This window comes from Periplaneta americana, chromosome 1, assembly GCF_040183065.1.
Source record: "Periplaneta americana isolate PAMFEO1 chromosome 1, P.americana_PAMFEO1_priV1, whole genome shotgun sequence".
In the NCBI taxonomy this organism is placed as follows: domain Eukaryota; kingdom Metazoa; phylum Arthropoda; class Insecta; order Blattodea; family Blattidae; genus Periplaneta; species Periplaneta americana.
The window spans coordinates 197,123,758-197,147,265 of record NC_091117.1 but is presented as its reverse complement, the minus strand read 5'-3'; the positions used below and the strand labels follow the sequence as shown (position 1 = coordinate 197,147,265).

At 33.9% G+C, this 23,508-nt stretch overlaps 1 protein-coding gene across 2 annotated transcripts in view; it reads left to right on the top strand.

The window, feature by feature from the left end:
- Window positions 1–23,508, top strand: part of mtt (mangetout) — a 523,315-nt gene that overhangs the window by 276,020 nt on the left and 223,787 nt on the right. The window contains exon 1 of one of the 2 annotated variants that reach the window (XM_069835387.1): window positions 8,425–8,525. The exons of the other annotated variant lie outside the window; for it this stretch is intronic. The gene's annotated coding sequence lies outside the window, so the exon portion shown is untranslated. Of the gene's footprint in view, window positions 1–8,424; window positions 8,526–23,508 lie in introns of those variants that run through there. 2 annotated transcript variants of the gene reach the window in all.

Below are 23,508 nucleotides of genomic sequence, written 5' to 3'. Positions count from 1 at the left end.
CATAATTCAATGGAAACATATAGCGAGTAATATAAAGTATGCTCATTAAAACTAAATGGCATGTCAATCTTCATTAAGCTATGGTATTTACTTTACTTTAACTCTTGCTTTTTTCGTTTTTAAGAAATGGCGCTTGGCCCACAATGGTTCTGAACCCTCCATTTGACAAACGGCTTTTGAAAGTATACAATGTCTGACAGCCTCATAAGATTCACTCATGTCAATTCTATTTCTCCATATAGTGACTCAGCATTCACTTCTACATATTGGTGTGGATAAAGTTACAACATTGCAAATTTTACGGAATTGTATTGTATTTATTAACATTCCATGGTATTCATACATGCTTACAGCTAGAATATGGAACAAGTCAAAAAAATTAATACTATTATAAAATCTTAATTTATAGTCACAGTCTAGATGAAATATACACAGACGAGATTTACAATATAGTCTACTAGTACAGCACAAAGTTTAGTATCAATTTCATGAAGTGTTATTGAATGTCATGAATTCACCTACAGAATAGAAGGCGTGAGAAATTAGGTACTTTTTTAATTTGGCCCTAAATAATTTTATGTTTTGAGTTTCATTTTTATATCGATAGGGAGGCTATTACAAATTTTTACTGCCATATAACGCACTCCTTTTTGATAGCACGCTAGACTTGCCGATGGAGTATGAAAGTCATTTTTTGACGTATATTTATGCTATAAACTGTAGAATTAGTTACAAAGTTTTCACGATTACATACGAGGAATATTATTAATGAAGAGATATACTGACAAGCCATGGGCATTACTTGTAGTTTTTTGAAAATAGTCCTACACGATTCCCTAGATTTGGCACCTACTATTATTCTAATTACTCTTTTTTGTAATAGAAATATATTGTTACTATCTGTGGAATTTCCCCAGAATATTATTCCAAAACTCATTACCGAGTGGAAGTATGCAAAGAATATTGTTTTTAAGGTATTGATATTTACTATTTTTTGCATAGATCTAATAGCAAAACAAGCTGAATTTAATTTGGGGGTAATTTCTTTAATATGATTTTTCCAATTTTACACATTATCGATTTTTAAGCCAAGAAATTTGGTTGTTGTTGTTTTAGAATTTATAAAACAATTATATTACCGGTTCTTCTGTATGGTTGTGAAACTTGGACTCTCACTCTGAGAGAGGAACATAGGTTAAGGGTGTTTGAGAATAAGGTGCTTAAGAAAATATTTGGGGCTAGGCGGGATGAAGTTAGAGGAGAATGGAGAAAGTTACACAACGCAGAACTGCACGCATTGTATTCTTCACCTGACATAATTAGGAACTTAAAATCCAGACGTTTGAGATGGACAGGGCATGTAGCACGTATGGGCGAATCCAGAAATGCATATAGAGTGTTAATTGGGAGACCGGAGGGAAAAAGACCTTGAGGGAGGCCGAGACGTAGATGGGAGGATAATATTAAAATGGATTTGAGGGAGTTGGGGTATGATGATAGAGACTGGATTAATCTTGCACAGGATAGGGACCGATGGCGGGCTTATATGAGGGCGGCAATGAACCTTCGGGTTCCTTAAAAGCCGTTTGTAAGTAAGTTGTAAGTTGTTTCTAATAAGGATCCATTATTAATTATTGCGCCAGAAATTTGCGACGTTGAATTTGTACAGGATTTAAATATAAACACTACAAAAAGTAGGGGATTTAATATTGATCCTTGAGGAATTCCATTATTAATAGTTCCCCATGTTGATGTAGATTTCATAGTTGTATTGATTTCAACTTTCTGTTTTCTATCTATGAGATATGAGTGAAACCATTGGTGTGCAACACCTTTAATTCCATAATAATCTAATTTATCTAGCAGCATTTTATGATTTATACAGTCAAATGCTTTGGATAAATCACAGAATATCCCTCCAACTTGTAATTTTTTATTAACTGCCTCCAGAATTTTGTCAGTTAAACTAAATGTTGCATTTTCTGTGCCTTTATTTTTTCCTAAATCGAAATTGTTCTGGGACTAAAATGTTGTATCTTTCTAGATAATGATATAATCTTTTATACATTACTTTTTCAAAGATTTTGGGGAAGACTGGTAGAAGTGATATAGGTCTAAATCGAAATTGTTCTGGGACTAAAATGTTGTATCTTTCTAGATAATGATATAATCTTTTATACATTACTTTTTCAAAGATTTTGGGGAAGACTGGTAGAAGTGATATAGGTCTGTAATTTTCTGGATACTATATACAGGGACATCATTTTATTTTTACTTCAATTTTTATTGTACCTGAGTTTTTGAATGTACTTCACTCCTACCCCTTCTACTAATGAAGTTTCAACTGTTTTCCAGACAGAATCAAGGCCGCTTATAGTAAACAGCACTGAGTTACTGAGTATAGTACGTTCCAGAAATATGTTCGCGTTTTCCAGTGACGAAAGAACTTTCAATATTGAATCATATTTTCGCACAGGTACTGTCCGTTTGCCTACGTCGCATCCCGATTTCCCTCACCTGCTTCTGCACGGCCCTCTGTAAAAGCAGGGCTGTCTTAGCTCTTTTCTGAAAACATTAATTTCTGAGGAATTGGACGTTTACGTAATATTATACAGCTGTTTAATTTAACTTAAATAAAAGGGCCTCGTTAATTAATTAACTGTCACGTGATTTCCTCCCTTTCTACAATCCTGCGGCATAACCACTTGGACGGACAGTAGATAGCATGTCTGAGTAATTCTATATTTTCGGGTCGGGCAGAAGTGAAGATTGAATTTACATTACATAAGGTACTCTTTTATAGAGTAGCTACAGAATTATTTCAACATGAGTTACTAGTACGAAGGACGAAACTGGTAATTGGAATTAGATGCAATAGTCTATAGTGCGATAATATGCACAAAAGAACTTAAGCCTGTAGGCTATCGAAATGAATGGCTACCATCTTCAAAAATATGTTTAAATATCCATATTATGATTATTTTTCAATTGAACTTCATTATTCTCTATATTGTACGCTAATGTGCTGTAGACAGTATAATATACAGTGCATAATGAATACTTTCGCATGGATAGCTCAGTTCGTGAGTAAAAACACTTATTCTTAATACATTACTGCATTTTGGTTAAATAAAAATCCTAATGAAAATTATCGAACTCAAAATCGCGATATTTCCTAGTTTACGTAAATGGATGAAGTACTTTTCTTCCCTCCTATATATAGTAAAGTGATTTGTTTGTGTTTTACGCCAGTATCATCGAACTCCAGTTGTGGAAGGGGGTAGCGAATGGGTTTTCCGGTTCTCTAAAGGTATAGCCAAGTTAATATTAAAAATGTCAGTAAAAATAAAATGATGTCCCTGTATAAGAATATACAACGTTTCGAAATCAGTGCTGTAAAATTCGTAATCTGAGGCTAAATTTCTTAGTGAAGCTGAAGTTATCGTTACACATGCATAATTATAGGTCTAATCTATTAATGCACACAGCTCGTGCACTATCAAGTTGAAAACTGATATTACGAGTAGATATATCTATATTCAGAACTTTATGAAATGACTTGATGCAGTGACTGGATCTACTAGACAGGACCCTAACTAGGATTATGGTCATGACTGAAGCCCAATTCTAACCACATTCCCGAGAGTCGGTCCCTGGGGCGACATAATGTAATACCACTATCCCAATGCTTGGATACTAGTGTGCGCCTGAGGAGACCCAAATACGCGAATTCCAATAATTGTGATGTAGTCTACTAACGTGAATTAACCCATCGTGATGAAAGCAACAGCTAAGGTGCAGCCTTCATGCTGCTAGGAGACCACGGTCATGAATTCGAATCCCGCCTACACCATTATTGTTCCTCCCTTGTCAATATCGCGCTTTGTGTTGCGTTCCTACGTAGCGTCAAGTTTAACCTTTTCACATGATATTATTAAGAAGTATTGTCTAAGATATATCTTGGTGAGTTTATTGTATAACGTGCGAGAGAGAATTTATAATATATCTTTGAAGTCACCATTAGCCTGAAAGATCAAATTCAAAGTTCAAACAAAGAGGATTACATAGTATTTAGACTATGAGTGGCCAAACGCCTATAGAACCAGGAGATATTGCACGTCAAGCATGCTCTGCTAAGGTCAATAACTTTCCATATAAAATAGGAAAACGACCTTAAAGGATATGCTTTGCAGGTTGCTTACGCCAGGGGTTGCCTCGTATGAGTTACAATTGGGGATCTATGATTTAAACTCGTCACAACTGGGTAGCCAGAAGTGCGTCGTATTACGAATTAATCACGTGCTTTTAAAAACCAATCAGACTTCAGTAGAGATTAAGGACGATGCGATACTGCATTTTAAGGGGTTAGGTACAGCTTACAGCAGTAAAATGTTTGGAAATATTCAACATTTTTTTCCTCCATTACTGTATTTTGTACAAAAATGAAAATTGGTATGTGTAAAACACTGTCCTTCTACAAAAAAAAAAAAATATTTTTACGATTTAAAAAAAGAAATTATATTTCTTTTTACAAATTCAAAATGGTGGCAGTTCACTGTACAGTGATTAAACGTTTCCCTCATAATTCATAAACTTGTTAACTTTTTCATGTTCTCTCTCTTTTATTTTATTACTGAAACGCATGTTTACAATATCATGCTCTTTCAACTACAGTCCTTAATAAATAATTTTTTTCGCTAAACTGGAGAATTCCCACGGTATCTTTGAACCGTGCCGTTACGTTTAGTACCAAATTTAAGTAAATACACAATCTTGCCAACATAAGAACACGACGTTGGTGTGTGGCATCGTTGGAGGGAGAAATTTGTTTCTTTTCTCTCTCTACCTCCTTCGTTCTGAACATTACTGAGAGATAGCACCACTGTTAGCTACAAGATATATTTGCGCAAATATATTGAAGTAGATTACGTGACTTAGATGAGAGTCTCGAGACAAAATAGTTTTGCTATGTTTCTTCTTTTATTAAATGTTAAGCACAGGAACGCCATTTCGTAATTTTATTTAAGAAACAGGCCAAACAAATTATCTTTGCATCAAAAACGGATGCTCCCTGGACCAAATTATCGTATTTTATAATTGATTGAATGCAACAGAAGCCAGAAGTCTTGCACTTGACTAATGCAGTGAATTATTTAAGAATATAGTCGCAAATTTTACTACCACCATTTCCATTGTGTTTTGTTTGGCACGGCTCGGTACGGCCTGGTGACTAGTGGCCAGCGAGTAACGTCGACTATCGATATTGCTCTGCCGTGGGTATTATCCAGTTGTTCCTTTTTTATTTTGTGTTAGACGAAAGTACTGATACTTGACCATTTTTAAATGAATTTATTTTTTATCAGACAATCTATCAAAGGTAAAGAAGTGATATTGCATCATATTGTTGATATGACATGCATAAATACACACAAAAAATGTCATCACAGAATGTTGGATAGTTTTGGAGTTAGGTGGGAAATGCTTCATCACTGCACAGTGAAATGAATTTAAAAAAATGTAAATAATTTTTTTTAAATCGTAAAAATATTTCTTCATGTAGCAGAAGGACAGTGTTTTACACATACCAATTTTCATTATTGTACAAGATGCAGTAATGAAGGAAAAAATTGTTGAATATTTCCAAAATTTTACTGCTGTAAACTGTACTTAACCCCTTAAGCAATACTAGGCATCGATACTGAATCCCATATTTAATATAGATACTACCATGATATGGAAAAGACAGTAGGCTATTGATACTTAAAGTATGGATGGTATCATTAAAATTTATTAAAAAACAATGTCACTATATTGGGCCTATTTTAGGTGACGTTGCTTGTACTTTTTTTTTCTTTTTTGTTTTCGATGCTCCATTCATTGAATATTTCCAGCATTATATTATTTCGATATTCATGAGTGTGCCTTGAGTCCATTTCCTTCAGTGAAAAATTAGCAGATATAAAATTCATAACTTCCAATATGTGCAGTTTCATCTATGGACGTGTTTTAAGAGATATTTAGCTGGGTCACTGGTTCAGAAGAAACTACCTACTGAGAGATGCACTGGAAGGAATAGTGAACGGGAAAAGAGTTCGGGGCAGAAGAAGATCATCAGATGATAGACGACATTAAGATATATGTATCATATGCGGAGACAAAGTGGAAGGCAGAAAATAGGAAAGACTGGAGAATGCTAGGTTTGCAGTGAAGCAAGGGTGAAACGGATCACCAGCTGAATCGGGTCAGTTCTCTCACCTTCAGATTAAAGGGCACTCTACATATGTCTCTTACTATTTCCAATTTTTATATCTCTTTTTGACGCGTAATTTCTTCAAAACCGAAAATTATTATTTTTTTTTTTTCATATTGAGATCATAGGCTAGTCTCTCATTTTCTTCTATAATTTATTATTCTCTGCTATCAACTCCCCTATCTTCTCGCTGATACGTTATACCTTTAGTCTTAAGTTTTATAAAGTCTCTTTCTTCGTTAGTACTTCAACCTGATTCACTCCTGTATTAATCTTCATTTCCTCTCTCCTTAATTCACTTACTTTGTCATTTCCTGAAATTTATTGTACCCACTTTTCCATATCCTCTCTCGGTACTTCACTTCTTCCTAAATTCTCACTCGGCGAATGACATATTAGGAGTCCAGAGCTAAAGTGGATCAAGTCCAAGAAACGTAGTTTTCAGATAATGGCACTAAATAGTAATATGCGTTACAAGAGCGGTATGTTGAAGTTTTCATGTACGAGGAAAAGTTTGAAAAAGCGAAACGTAGTTGAGCTTTTTTAATTTCCGAGAATTGAAAGAAAACATACCGCTCGTGTATCGTACATTATTTTGTGCGAAGATCGTTTATTACATACCTGAAAGAGGAATTTCTAATTAGTTGCAATGAAATCTCCATCTTGGTTTCTGTTCAATGGCGGAAAATTTGCAAAACAAAAATATCTATCTTCAACATTGTTGCTTTAAAATGTTTTCTGTGTTTACTATACTCCAGCAGGCCGTGATATACGTCTGTCTTTTTTCCCCCCAGTCTATGATGAGTCTGGAATCTTGTTGATTTTTTCACGGCTTCCTTAATGTTACTTGCATCACGAATGCAGTAACTTTAGTGGGTGGAGTTGTAGAGTTTACTTAATTTTTGCAAATATTTAAAAGCAATAATTAACGGTGCAATTTAGGTGAAATTGCAGTGGTACAGTAAGTTTCCAATTTATAATTATTACTATATTGAACGTCTCTAAAAATAATATGTTAAAAGCCTAAAGCAGTAAAATCAATGTGTTACTTAAGCGGTAAGAAGAGGGAAATTGTTATGTGTGTTAGGTTGGGAATACTGACTGGAATTTTAGACTTTCCGCGGATTGGTTTTCTGCGGAAACCAAGCAAATACGCACGATCTCGCACAAAAGTTAATTTGCTGTAGTGGATTATCTAATTTCACTAGCAATAATTTTATTGCTCCATTCTCAAATTCTAGATTTATATAATATAAAAAAATTGCGATGTTAATTGATGCAACGCTTTGGTGACTTGATCCACTATGGATCAGAACAACGTGAACAAATAATCTGAGTCAAAAGTGACTGGTGTCACCTACCGGCGAATGCTTGGAATTAAGACTTGATTGGAAAAGATCCAACTTCAGATAATCAGAAAATGAATGAAACCCCAGATCACATATAGATTGCTCATTCCTATGTTAAAATCGGTTGCACTTTGAAGAGAACACCTGCCAGGATCGCCACCCGTCCGCCGTAAAAGAACACGAGATGGCAGTACAGTCGCTAATGGAATTCAAATGGGAGTTATAACGTGATTCCTTATGTAACAACTAGGTGGCAGCATAGTAAACCTCACAAAAGTTGTTACCGTCGAAACCTATAACGCCGCGCAATCTGGGTATATATGATCTAGGATTAAACTCAGTTTATGAAAATCTGTGGCTTGATTCACTTTAGCTCTGAACGCCTCACATATACTTGACCAGCCGGAGTGTTGAGCACAAGCGACTGCTTTCGCCAGAGTTCTGTTGTAGACTATATATATGGTTAGCTATAAATTAAATTCGCCTTGACTCTTTCAGCACTTTTGTTTCCAAATTGCTATTTTTCTAACGATACTAGACAAATATAGAAAACCCAATATCGAATCCACATTTAGTCAGTATCGCAAGTAAAGTATCGATACCTACTTATATCGATATTATCGCAGCGTCACTAGTCGAAATTATTTCGTTGTAGTAGGAAGTTTCTCTCATGGCGGTTTTGTTCATATTTTGTTTTAATGTTAAATCATAATATTAGAGTTATAGTGGTGTAGTATTGTAGGAATAATGGAGTGCTTAAAGATATGGTGGGAGGAAATTCAAAGGGAGAAGTACTGGAAAGCAAGCAAGAAAGTTGATGCAACACGTCAAAACAAGAAGTCAACACTCGCGTTCCGGTACCTTCACAATGCCTAGTCACAAAGCTGCCTGTAGTATCGGCATACGTACTGTACAGCACATGAAAGGTGAGCCTAGAAAAAACTAAGAACAATGTGACATGGTTGACTTACCTACTCCAAAAAAAAAAAAATGTAATCTAAAGAAGCGAGTGTGTGATTGAAATGATTTTAATAAGGACGTATTGAGTCGTAAACTATTTGAAATTTATGACCGTGGTATATATCCCACGGCGAAGATATTGGTTAGAGACATTAAAGACAATAAATCTGCGTGAGAAAATTGGTCTAAACTAGCGCAGAGGTAGTTTCCTTGGTACTTCGCTTATACATCTTCAACTGTTTCTTCAGTTACTTACAACAAATGGCTTTTAAGGAACCCGAAGGTTCATTGCCGCCCTCACATAAGCCCGCCATCAGTCCCTATCCTGTGCAAGATTAAGCCAGTCTCTATCATCATACCCCACCTCCCTCAAATCCATTTTAATATTATCCTCCCATCTACGTCTCGGCCTCCCTAAAGGTCTTTTTCCCTCCGGTCTCCCAACTAACACTCTATATGCATTTCTGGATTCGCCCATACGTGCTACATGCCCTGCCCATCTCAAACGTCTGGATTTCAAGTTCCTAATTATGTCAGGTGAAGAATACAATGCGTGCAGTTCTGTGTTGTGTAACTTTCTCCATTCTCCTGTAACTTCATCCCGCTTAGCCCCAAATATTTTCCTAAGCACCTTATTCTCAAAAACCCTTAACCTATGTTCCTCTCTCAGAGTGAGAGTCCAAGTTTCACAGCCATATAGAAGAACCGGTAATATAACTGTTTTATAAATTCTAACTTTCAGATTTTTGGACAGCAGACTGGATGATAAGAGCTTCTCAACCGAATAATAACACGCATTTCCCATATTTATTCTGCGTTTAATTTCCTCCCGAGTGTCATTTATATTTGTTACTGTTGCTCCAAGATATTTGAATTTTTTCACCTCTTCGAAGGATAAATCTCCAATATTTATATTTCCATTTCGTACAATATTCCCGTCACGAGACATAATCATATACTTTGTCTTTTCGGGATTTACTTCCAAACCGATCGCTTTACTTGCTTCAAGTAAAATTTCCGTGTGTTCCCTAACCGTTTGTGTATTTTCTCCTAACATATTCACGTCATCTGCATAGACAAGAAGCTGATGTAGCCCGTTCAATTCCAAACCCTGCCTGTTATCCTGAACTTTCCTAATGGCATATTCTAAAGCGAAGTTAAAAAGTAAAGGTGATAGTGCATCTCCCTGCTTTAGCCCGCAGTGAATTGGAAAAGCATCAGTTACATCAATATAACTTAAGTAACATTATGAAAATTTCCCTCTAGTGTACAATGGATTTTTTTTATATGTGTGTTAATATCACAATACGCGTTTCATATACTGTTTTTTTATTTATTTTAGTAGGTTATTTTACGACGCTTTATCAACAGCTTTGGTTATTTAGCGTCTGAATGAGATGAAGGTGATAATGCCGGTGAAATGAGTCCGGGGTCCAACACCGAAAGTTACCCAGCATTTGTTCATATTGGGTTGAGGGAAAACCCCGGAAAAAACCTCAACCAGGTAACTTGTCCCGACCAGGAATCGAACCCGGGCCACCTGGTTTCGCGGCTAGACGTGCTAACCGTTACTCCACATTCATATACTGGTATTTCGTTAGAAAATATTTGTCAAAATGACGGGCATCATCGAGGATCAGTGGCAGGTTAGGTTTGGTTTTTGGTATGCCTACCAAAAAACGTATAATATGCAAACCAAAAACGTTGAATATTACTTATGTCCCAGCCACTATAGAAACATGATAAAATACCATGAAAATGCCTTCGATTTATAGTATTGATTAGTAGAAATTGATGTGCTGACTGGGAAAGCTATAAGCTCACCCAATCCGCCCTAAATACGTACCTTACTTATGTACGAAAATCGTCGTGCGTGAACGAATATTACTGCCACATTTCTTTAATGTGACAGTGGGTTTCAGTGTCGCCAACATAGTAATAATACTACATACCTAATCAAACCTAACCTAACCTTTCTCATAATACTAAATACCTAATCAAACCTAAGCTAACCTGTCACATAATAATACATACCTGTAGTAACATTCCTCACATTTAGTATCATTTTGTTATCATGTATTGCCGGCCCTACCACTCGTGTCGGTTGCCATCTAGAGGAAGTTGATCGTACTAATTCCAGGAAGAAAATATGGCAACTTTTATTATAGTTACATTTTACATGTTTCGTGATATATTAAATGTGTTAATGTAGTAATAATTCTATATCTATACTAATAATAAATCTGTAGCCGAAATTTTTCTGGTAATTTTCGATTTTCCAAAAATAATTGGTCCTAACATATATAATTAACCACCCTGAAACCGAAAATCGCTTTTTTGAAATTTTGTTTGTATGTCTGTCTGTCTGTCGTTTGTTACCTTTTCACGCGATAATGGCTGAACGGATTTCGATGTAAATTGGAATATAAAGTAAGTTCGTTCTAACTTAGATTTTAGGCTATATGACATTCAAAATACATTATTTAAAAGGGGGTTATAAGGGGACCTGAATTAAATATATCGAAATATCTCGCTTATTATTGATTTTTGTGAAAAATGTTACATAACAAACGTTTCTTTAAAAATAATTTGCGATAAGTTTTATTCCTTGAAAATTTTTGATAGGACTGATATTTAATGAGATAAATGAGTTTTAAAATTAAAATAACTGCCATCTAAGGCCGTGTAACGAAATAAAAAAAACAAATGACTTGGTCTATAAAGGGCCTTGGACAACAACAATCGAAAGCTATGAAAGATAGCCTACAGAGAATGTTTCTGTGTTTGTATGAAGTAATATCGGAAGCTAAGTTAACCGATTTGTATAATTAATTATTATTTCACCATTGGAAAGTGTAGTTTCTCTAGATGGACATAATACTATAATGTTATTACAGTAACTTCTGATATAATAATGTAATGTAATATAATATAATATAAGTTATTTGAAGGGTTCAGAACCATAGTGGGCCAAGCGCCATTTACTGAATACGTAGAAAACAACAAGGGTTAAAATTAAGTTATTACCATAATTCAATGGAAACATATAGCAAGTAAAATAAAGTATACACATTAAATCTAAATGATGTCAATGTTCATTAAACTATGGTTGCATGTAATAACAATTTAGAAACATGTTAAAGGAATTGTCATTGCACCAAATGAGTGCTTTCTGGACCAAAATGATCAATTTAAATTAACTAACATATTAAACGATTTATCCTTCTATCAAACACGAATGTTCCCTGGATCAAACGTCCTATTTTAATTATGTAATTACTTTATATTTATTTCTAACAGGTGCAGCGGAGCGCACGGGTACGGCTAGTAGTACAATAAGAATTGAAATTGTTGTGGTTGTTATAAAAGTAGTGAAAATTGGTTTATAGCACCACATTGGCAGCGACAAAAGTGTGCAATATTCGTTCAGTGGTTGGTGGATACTCTATATTAACCCCAAAAACCTCAACAAACCAAACCTAACCTGTCACTGATCCTCGATGATATGTCATTAATGTCCGTGAAATTGACCATATTGCCTTCCATATATGAATCTTCATATATGATATCTTCTGATATCCATTCTTGAATTCCTTTATGCCCTTATATAAATCTCTAATGTTTTTATTTTTGTTATTTGTTTCTACCTCATATATGAATCTATCACAGGTTAGGTTAGATTATAGCTTTTGTTATATCTTGAATATACGAATCTGTGACAGGTTAGGTTAGTTTAGGGTTTTGATATGCTTTACATTTACGAATGTGTGACAGGCTAGGTTAGGTTAGTTTAGGCTTTTGATATGCCTCGGAAATTCAAAATTATATAAGAATGTGTTCTTTTGCTGTCCACCTTGTTTTGGTAACGCTATTGTAAAGATTTACCAAAAATGCCCGTTGTTTATTATGATCGAAGTCTTCAAGGTAAGACTATCATTAGTATTATTATTATTATTATTATTATTATTATTATTATTATTATTATTATTATTATTATTTATGTAAGGTTAGTTTAGATTAGCTTAGAAGACGTCATAGTCCTCTATCTCGGCAATCTAGGCCTATGTGAGTATGAAGATGACAGTGTTGGAATGCAGCTTTTTCAAGCGATGAGCAAGGAGTGGTAATATTTTGTTTAGTGATGTCAGTACTGGTCTCTGAATTGGCAGATGTTCAAACTGAGTTAAATTACGAATACTGTGTGTTTTCATTATTATTTGTTGTTTCACTATTTTTGAATGCTTATTTCATTCATACAAGTTATGCTTTCTTCACATTACATCGAATTGTGTGTTTTATATCCCCACGTTGCCTTCTTTCACTACAAACCACAACATTTCCACCTCCATTACGACGCATCTGTCATTTCGAACGTAATTTACTACATTTGAAACAATTTTTCCTTCCTTCAAATATATCCCTATAAAATCCTTAACTTTTCAGATCCATCTCCACAAAAATTTATGATTCAATATCGCGAACATAGTAATAATACTACACACCTAATCAAACCTAACCTAACCTCTCACATAATAGTACACACCTAATCAAACCTAACCTGTCTCGCAAAACACACCCAATCTAACCTAACTTATCACATAATACTACACACCTGTTTAATTGTAGGTTTGTTTGTTTGTATGCTATTTTATTTATTTACTTTGCTTTACTATCTGCTACGGAAATTTATAATTCTTTTCGTAGATTTTTTTTTTAAGTCTTTCAGTGGTGAATTTTCAATGACTTTCTATCCTACCTCTACATCTGTAGTATCAGTTTTATTCGTAGAGTCGTAGAAGATGAACTATTATCTTCTAGGGAAATTATTGGCTGTGACAGAAAACGAACCTTTCAAATTTGCCAATGGTCAAATGTGATGTGATATATAATAAACACAGAAGAGGATTAGTTGAATAGAATATAATTTTGAGTAACACTGGTGACCGTAACTAGCATTAAATAATGCGCATTACTAATGAATTTAATTGGCTATAACGTGCTATAAAGATTGTAAACTAACTTAAAATTCAAATTTAATTTTGAAAGTTGCGTTGTGTTACCATAAATTAATAATGCATGCATATTCAATTTAATTGCGTAAATATAAATGATTTGATCCCCAACCGAAATGTTAAATTCCAAATGTTTGGAACCGTTAACTTATGCACAGCAGAGCACATTTTTTAGCCTCTATTTTATTTTATGCTCGACCATGTCAAAATGTAGTAATTATACACCTGGTAGTAGCCCTTTAATGTACCTCATTAAAGTACACCTATTCATTATAATTCAGTTGTTCAGCCAATGAGAAATCACCATTGTACCATTATAAAACCGCAAGTATCGATTATTCTCGGATATGCAATCGAAAGACAATTAGCGAAAAGTAAAGGAGGCTGGAAATCCAGTACTGTCGCAGAAGGTTATGTTCTGTTACTATAATAATTAGCGTTAATTGTAAATAATATTCAAATAAATTCAATTTGTCATCTCGTTTTTCAATTCTAAATCAATTTCCAGGTTATATCAAGACTAATGTTCATGTTATTCTCTAGATTATATCAAGGTCAATGACATTCGTGCCTCGGAAAAAATAAATACTTTCGCGTCTGCGCACATCTCACAATTCAGGTCAGTTCCGCTCCTCACTTACATAACCATAACATGAATACTTATGAATAATTTCAAGTTAGAAATATGGTCGAGCATAAAAAGTCATATGAAACTTGCCTATAATGGTAATTAAGACGCTCGTATAAAAATTATGAAACTCGCTTGCGCTCGTTTCATAAACAAGCATACTCGCGTCTTAATTACTACCATTATAGGCTCGTTGCATAATGTACTATTATTATTTTCCTTTTAATAACTTTCCGGTCCTAAAACACCTAATAATATTATCATTCAACATTAAATCACACAAGACTCTCATAATCAATTATTTTAAAGCTGCTACTGTAGAATAATATGACGCCCAACTAGCACATGACCGCAGCAGCCATTCATGGCTGATAACAGGTCTGCCAGTCTGTCCTTACACAGGCTCTCTACTTCTCTAGTGCTGTGTAATATGAAACACCATCTGGCGCGAGTTCTGGTGACGTCAACGATTTCAGCATTACCGCTAAGTGAGACAGACACTCTTCTTGTAGTGAAGACTACCCCTATAACCTTTGCACATGCCAGGGTCATCTTTTCGTTAAGTACGCCTTTTGATGAAAAAAAAACTCATTATATTAAAATTCTTCTCTTACCATATCCTTTATTAAAAATATATAATTAGACACACATGACAAAACTAGACCAGATACTAAAAGAAATGAACAAGTATGGGAGAAAGGACACTCCGCAAAATTAACAAGAAAAAAACAGATCATGTTATAAATGGTCGGCCTCGGTAGCGTAGTAGCGCTGGCCTTCTATGCTCGAGGTTGCGGGTTCGATCCCGGCCCAGATCGATGGCATTTAAGTGTGCTTAAATGCGACAGGCTCATGTAGATTTACTGGCATGTAAAATAACTTTTGCGGGACAAAATTCCGGTACACCGGCGACGCTGATATAACCTCTGTAGTTACGAGCGTTGTTAAATGAACATTTTTTTTGTTATAAATGAGAAATTTCTGACGAGAGTATCAATAGATTAATAAAAAGACTACAGAAAATAGAAGGTAATGGAGCGAACACATAGGTCTTCTGGATGGGAATCGTAATGTGAAAGTAAATCCCTATAAACTACTCCAAAGAAGAATAATGTATAAAGACTTGGTAAAAGAAGGCAAAGGCTCCTTCTAAACGGTAAAGAAATATCACAGGCCTAAAGTAATAACAAAAAGATAGAAAGATATGTAGCTTTCTTCGTCTGTATATTTATACACTAAATTATTATTGGTGAATGTAGTGCTTTTGTTAATATAAAAATATTAAGCAGTCTTGAGTCCTCAAATAAGTCTATCTTCTGAAACTTGTTTGTAATAAAAAGACACAGAGATTCGTAGAAAAAATACTGATAAAATTCTGCTTATCGCTAATATCATATACAAAGTATGAATGTGTCTAAATGTTATTGTAATAGCCTATGCTAAAATATCCGGTGTGGCTTAGTGGATAAAGCGTCAGCACGTAGAGCTGAAAACCAGGGTTCTTGTCCCGGTGTCTGAAAGAATGTTTCTCTGTTCTACTCATTCTTCACCATATTGTAAGCCTAATGCGGAACTATTGCACATAAATATCATAATATATACTTCGGCACATCATAGTAATATGATAAGCGCAAGCAATCATTTTGTTATTCAAGACGGCGCTTTGTTCCGTCGGACCCCGGCCACATAGTCACTCGTAATGAGTGCACCTCTGCACATAGTGTGTTGGACATTGTGCCACTGTCACATATACTTTGACACAGTACATGAGGGTAGGCCACTAAAGGGAAAGAAAGAGGTAGAATTTAAACTGAGAGGATTCGATCCGGCATCGAAACTGGAATCCGGTGTGACTTAGTGGATAAAGCGTCAGCACGTAGAAAACCCGGGTTCGGGTCTCGGTGCCAAAAAGAATTTTTCTCCGTTCTACCCATTCTTCACCTTTAAAGTATAAGACTATGGAGAGCTACATGTGGCTTTATAATTAAATAAAAAGTATTGTACATTTAAAATAGTGTACAATAAATTTATAGTGTCACCTATTGAGATGTCATTAGTGCCCGAATTAACTTAAATTCGGTGTGTACAGGTGTTCTAAGATATAGGCTATTCGAAGTATGTTTCAGCACAACCAACAACGTTTATGAGAGCGCAATGGATGCAATAAATAGCGTTATTGCAGTGAGGATACCATTCACTTAACATATAAGAGAGACTGAAATTATTGCAATTTTATTGGTGTCGACATCATCATATAAAATAAAAATGATCCCGGGTGGTGACGGGATATTTTTTTACGGCTCATTCTGTATAGCCTATATTCTTCCTTTCTATAGGTGATATTTAAGTTTTATATACTTATAACAAGATAGTTTCCTTAAAACATCTTTTATTGTAGTATGAAACATTTTTCAGCTAATATTATGGCTACTATAATACAGTGTCTTCGTAAACCGATCCCAATATATCAGTATCCTGTGGATTTATAATGAGATTGTTCTTATTATTATTATTATTATTATTATTATTATTATTATTATTATTATTATTATTATTTCATTCATAATGTTCTGCCCAAGGGCAGGTCTTTCATTGCAAACTCAGCATTCCCTAGTTTTTTCTATTACCGTGGAAAGAATCATCATGCCACGTTTGCAGTTTTTCTTGGGAAAGGTAAATGCGGTAGCTTCCCGTTGTTTTTCGCACACCACTCTCTTTCTTTCGCATCTTAAAAGGTTCCAGATTATTATCATCATCATCATCATCATCATCATCATCATCATCATCATCATCATCATCATCAAGCACTACATTTCTCTATGCGTATTCTGAAGAAATCTAACCGAAGGTCAAAATAATTAGCGTACAAAACCTTTGTTCTCCCAGTTATGGAATATGGAGCAGTAGGTTGGGATCCGTACAGACAAAACGAAATTGATTCAATAAAAAAGGTCCAACGCAGCAAAATATGTCAAAAAGGGAAAGGGACATGGTGAAGAGATAGTAAAAGACTTAGGGTGGGAATCTCTCAAATCAAGGCGACGAAAAACCAGACTCACCGCATTGTTTAAGGCACAAATGGGACACAAAGCATGGACCGACATCAATGCTAGATTAGCAACACCATCATACTTAGGCAGAGCAGATCATATTAGGAAGCTTAAATGTAAAAAACAAAGAATGGACGTGGCAAAAATTTCCTTTGTTAACCGCACAATAGTCGACTGGAACAGCTTACCTGCGGCAATCTTTCAGGGCGGTCCCCTCAAAATCAATACATTTAAGGAAAGGTTGAGAAAATTAGACTGAAAATTTAATTGTAGATGCAGTGTAAATATCTAAGTTATGTCATGTAATTAAGTTGATCTATAATTAATTAAGATGATGTGTATTTTAGTTGATATGTAAATAAATTAAGGTGATATGTAATTAAGATGATATTTAATTAAGTTGGTTTGTAATTAATTAAGGTGATATGTAATTACTTAAATTGGTAGTAGTTGGGTGAAATAGAAGTACTTATAAGTTAGGTTTACTTTTGCTTATTGTAGGCGTTATTATAGAATAGTTTTTATTTATAGTCCTAGCTTCATTGCATCTATTTATTTATAGTTAGAAATAAATTTAGATTTATTTTATTTTATTTTTTTATTTTTCTTTTGTCGCTGTAATTATTGTAGAATTACAATGGTATTATTGTATTGCCACCGGGTGTATACCCAATTGCAGTGTTAATAAATACATAAATACATCATCATCATTATTATTATTATTTTTATTATTATTATTATTATTATTATTATTATTATTGTTGTAACGTACAGTTTTTAGAGCAGACTTAATGATAAAAGCTTCTTAACCGAATAACAGGTATTTCCCATAACCTATTTATTCTGCGACATCTTAGTTCCTACGAAGACGACATAAATATCTATTTCACTTTCTAAATTGAACAACTTTTAAAATGCTGAAGTTAAGTTGTGAATGCAGCGAGAACACAGACATTACTGTATACCCTATAGTGTGTGCATCCTTCACGTAAACCCGCCAATATAAATCATAAGCATTGCGTAGCGTATTGTGTTCATCCGATCTTGAAGAAATGTAGAAACCTGTCACATATTTATAATGGCACAGTCATCACAGATACTCTCCAGCTTTTAAGTCACGAAGTGAATGGGGAGTAGTAAAGAACTCAAGTGAATTAATCGTGGTCTATTTTAAAACACTCTATCGGCATTTCATTCCGAGGATCTAAGAAATAAAACTTCGGTGAGCATACAGGCCTTGAATTCGAAGTCTGAAACTTTGCATGTAAATCAACATTGCAATCGCCTCATGGCTTGCACCGTTCTGAAAGTTTAGGGCGTATGTTAGTAAGTGCAGAATACGCAGAAAGAAAGAATGAAACATGCAAACATCGGCCAAACTTCAAAAAATATGTTATATTGCGGAAGAGTAGCTCTTGACTATTCCAGCTGCACGTCGGCTACTACAGTTTTTTCAGAGCCCCTTTCATCTACTATTTCATTCACGTCTGGCAGCAACATGGAACAATGCAGTATATTAATAAGGCGGGGCATTGCAGGAATGTTGGATTTATGGCAAATATAATTCAATCTATAAATTCTGTGGTTTCGATTTCATGGTTTCAAAACGAAAGTGGAAGATATACGACTGCAGATAATCCAGACGATGCCTCTTGGATGTCTGTTCGACGATATATAGGCCTATACTGCATGTGTATGGAGCTAAGATATTTACCCAACAGCATCATCATCGTCTTTATCATGGTCGTCATCACCAACGTAATATTTTATAAGTAGGTACTGCTATTTCTGTTACATTTCGTTTTCCTTTGGAAATTATACATAAACATTATACGTTGATGCTAATGGGACTCTCTTCCATGTACGTAGTTTCCATGAGCTAACAGAACTCAGATTGTACAGAAAATAAAAGAATAAACACATTACCAACTGCAGAAAAGTTCTCTTCTATTGAGTAATCAGACCATTTTAGAGTCGAAAAACGCTGCTTTTTAAATTCATTGTACAGGAATATACAACATTAGCTGGTAATACTAGTAAGTTATTGGTAAAGGAATATTATCTTTGTACATTCAATGGCAGAGGTTAAATAAACACGACATCTGTACCAACCTCGTGCTCAGTATACATGCTTAGCACGAATAGAATTATTATAGCCTACTTTACTTATCATATATATATGTACGTGTCATATTACCCGAATGTTAACAACTATTAAGAAACAAATTTTAAGTGTATAAACTCAACGTGGTACATTGTATTGCATTGCATTTATTAACATTCCATGGTATTCAACATTGCTTTACAGCTAGAATACGGAAAAAGTAAAAAAACTAAATACTTTTATAAAGTCTTAATTTATAGTCACAGTCTAGATGAAATATGTACAAAAGAGGTTTACAATATAGTCTGCTAGTACAACACATAGTTTTAGTATCAATTTCATGAAGTGTTATTGAATGTCATGAATTCACCTACAGAATAGAAGGCGTGAGAAATTAGGTACTTCTTTAATTTGGCCCTAAATAACCTTATGTTTTGAGTTTCATTTTTTATATCGATAGGGAGGCTGTTAAAAATTTTTACTGCCATATAACGCACTCCTTTTTGATAGCACGATAGACTTGCCGATGGAATAAGAAAATCATTTTTTTGACGTGTATGTATGCTATGAACTGTTGAATTAGTTACAAAGTTTTCACCATTACATACGAGGAGTATTATTAATGAAAAGATATACTGACAAGCCATGAGCATTATTTGTAGTTTTTTTAAAATAGACCTACACGATTCTCTAGATTTGGCATCTACTATTATTATAATTACTCTTTTTTTGTAGTTGGAATATACTGTTACTATCTGTGGAATTTCCTCAGAATATTATTCCAAAATTCATTACCAAGTGGAAGTACGCAAAGTAGGTATATTGTTTTTAAGGTATTGAAATTTACTATATTTTGCATAGATCTAATAGGAAAACATGCTATTTAATTTGGGAATAATTTCTTTAATATGATTTTTTCAATTTAACACATTATCGATTTTTAAGCCAATAAATTTGGTTGTTGTTGTTTCTAATAGGGATCTATTGTTAATTATTGCGCTAGAAATTTTTTAGGTTGAATTTGCACAGGATTTAAATTGAATTATGTTAGTTTTGTTACAATTTAATACCAATTTATTGACTGAGAACCAGTCACATATTTTGTAGAGAATTTCCTCTGTTGAAGATTGGAATGTGTTGGAGTTATTGGTTGGAATTACTATACTTGTGTCATCTTCAAATAATATGGGATGACCTACATCTTTTATTAGGGGGGCAAGATCATTTATAAACACTAGAAAAAGTAGGGGACCTAATATTGATCCTTGAGGAATTCCATTATTAATAGTTCCCCATGTTGATGTAGATTTTATAGTTGTATTGATTTCAACTTTCTGTTTCCTATCTATGAGATATGAGCGAAACCATTGGTGTATATATAAGCAGCGCTGCCTGTCGACATCTATATAAACTGAAATCATAATCTTAGGCGCATTCACTGTTCACCATTTTGTTCAGGTTGGAACATACATTCAATCGTGCTAAAAGACTTTTTTTTTGGCACTTTCGTGGTTTACCATTTGAAGTCCTCAATCGAAGAAACTGTAAATAACTGAATAGAAAATTGTAATTAAATTGTAATTTTGAGGCAGTTTTGTCAATAGTTTCTTACAAATTATTTATTGGTTCAGACATCAGTAGTTGTTTAATCGTTCGTTCTAACCATTGATAATAACGAGGGACCATTGGCAGGACATAAAAATGCGCAACAGGGCCAGTTTATTTCTACCCTGAGTGTTTGCGTAAAAGTGTCACGCTAGGAAATGTATGGAAGTCCAAACAAGAAAGAAGCAGCGCTGAAGGAAATGGAAAGAAAATCCAATCTTCGGAAAAAAAAATCTTGGTAGTCTATGATGGAAGACGCCAGATAATATTAGCTTCTATTTTTATATCCCCATACACTTGTCATTCGACATGATGTGCTTCTTGTATGGCTTTAAAGTAGATTCTTTCTCTCCAATCCGTATGAGAATATAAGCAAAAAGTAGCTCAAGATTATTCTGATACAATGTCGTACATATATGGAATTGTATGAACAGAATTTTCTGATGTAATTCTTAAAATATAGCTTACACTACTGGTGTCATATGCAAAATACGCAGCATGCTTCAAATCAAAAACTTCATTATTTTGAAGGCATTACTTTCAATAATTATTAAAATTCACAATTGGATTTTATATTATTATTATTATTATTATTATTATTATTATTATTATTATTATTATTATTATTATTATTATTATTTTAAGAGTTTGTCTTTCCCATCGTTACGTGTTCAGTGAGAATTGTACATTTCCATAAGTATACTCCTTGGCTTGTTGTCAACATGATAATAGGTCACCGCTCAAGTAATCAGAGGAAAAACGCGAAAAAGAATAACATACCAGCATTTTGTAACCTCTCTACCAGTAAAGAACTTGAAGGCACTAGACTCGTAACTATAGCAACAGTGTCGCTTGATCTACAGAAAAGGATCACCTTATTTGTTAAGGACATCTGGTAGAATTCGGAGGGATATTTTGTGATTAATCACTGTTGGAAAGAAAGTTAGAATTTTGTGAACAGGTGTCTCAGAGAATTGAAGATGTTCCAAATTTGACACAAAATATTTGCTGTAGTGATGAAGCGACTTTTTTCCTAAATGGTTTTGTCAACAAACACAATTATAGGTACTGGGACATTGAAATTCTCATGTTTTTCGTGAAGATAATACCCAGTTTTCTCAGAAGATCAATGTGTGGGCGGAAATTTTTGGGGAAGATATTGTTGGACCGGTTTTCATTGAAGAAAACCTGACTGTTTTCAGCTCCATAAATAAATATGATTTTTTTCTCTCTTGAAGGGTATACACCATTTTCCAATAATTTAATACACGAACACAACTATTACAAGGAATATTTAATGGTATTTGTAGCTTCAGCTTTAATCAACAGTAGGAACAATCGAGGTTGCCAGGCAACGATATAAAACAAAATATATGAAATAAATGAATGAGGTGTATAAACAATTGAATGGTCTTTCATATTTAAGTATAAAAATATAGCGGTGGCATTTGAAATCTCTAAAGGGGGTGGCTGTGTGTGAGGGTGAAATCTAAAATGCAATTAAGCCTGCTGTCAGACTTTCCCTAAGTATACAAATTGACTTTGTTTTGTTTAAATTGAATTCAATTTCAATAATTAGTTATTTAGACTGGGAAGTTTTGAAATGAAAGCCCTGTATGTATATTGAAATAAACATACGTTTACTTCAGAAAAATAATATATTTGGAAAAATATTTCACGTGATCTTCAATAGGCCATGTGAGGGACATCTATGCTAATGACAAATGGCATATAATATAATATAATATAATATAATATAATATAATATAATATAATATAATATATATGATATGATATGATATGATATGATATGATATGATATGATATGATATGATATGATATGATATGATATGATATGATATGATATGATATGATATGATATGATATGATATGATATGATATGATATATGATATGATATGATATGATATATGATATGATATGATATGATATGATATGATATGATATGATATGATATGATATATGATATATGATATGATATATGATATATGATATGATATGATATGATATGATATGATATGATATGATATGATATGATATGATATGATATGATATGATATGATATGATATGATATGATATGATATGATATGATATGATATATTTCCTTTCTATTTCGCAGTAACTTTTTAAGACATCTTAGGAAAAGTGAAAGGATGTAGACCTTCTTTATGGAAAATTGTTTTAAATTTCTCTGCCACCAAAGTAAACAGTTTTACGGATATGAGACATGAAACTGTCCCCTAATTGTAGAATCACCCGTAACGGTATACTGAAGTCCACTGCATCGAGTATTACAGGTAAAAAACGGCTAACATTAATACTTAATACAGCAAACTTAGTGAACATCTCAAAGGGTTGTCAGGTTTTTCTTGTGTTCATTTAAGTACAACTGAAACTTTTCCCAGTCAATCATTTTATAGTTTCACTTAGAATTTGTGTGTGTTCTGAAAGAGGCATAGGTGCTATGTAGGTGTAATTATATATCGGAAAGTATTAAAACTTCAGATACTTTTTAAAGGGGACGTTGAAA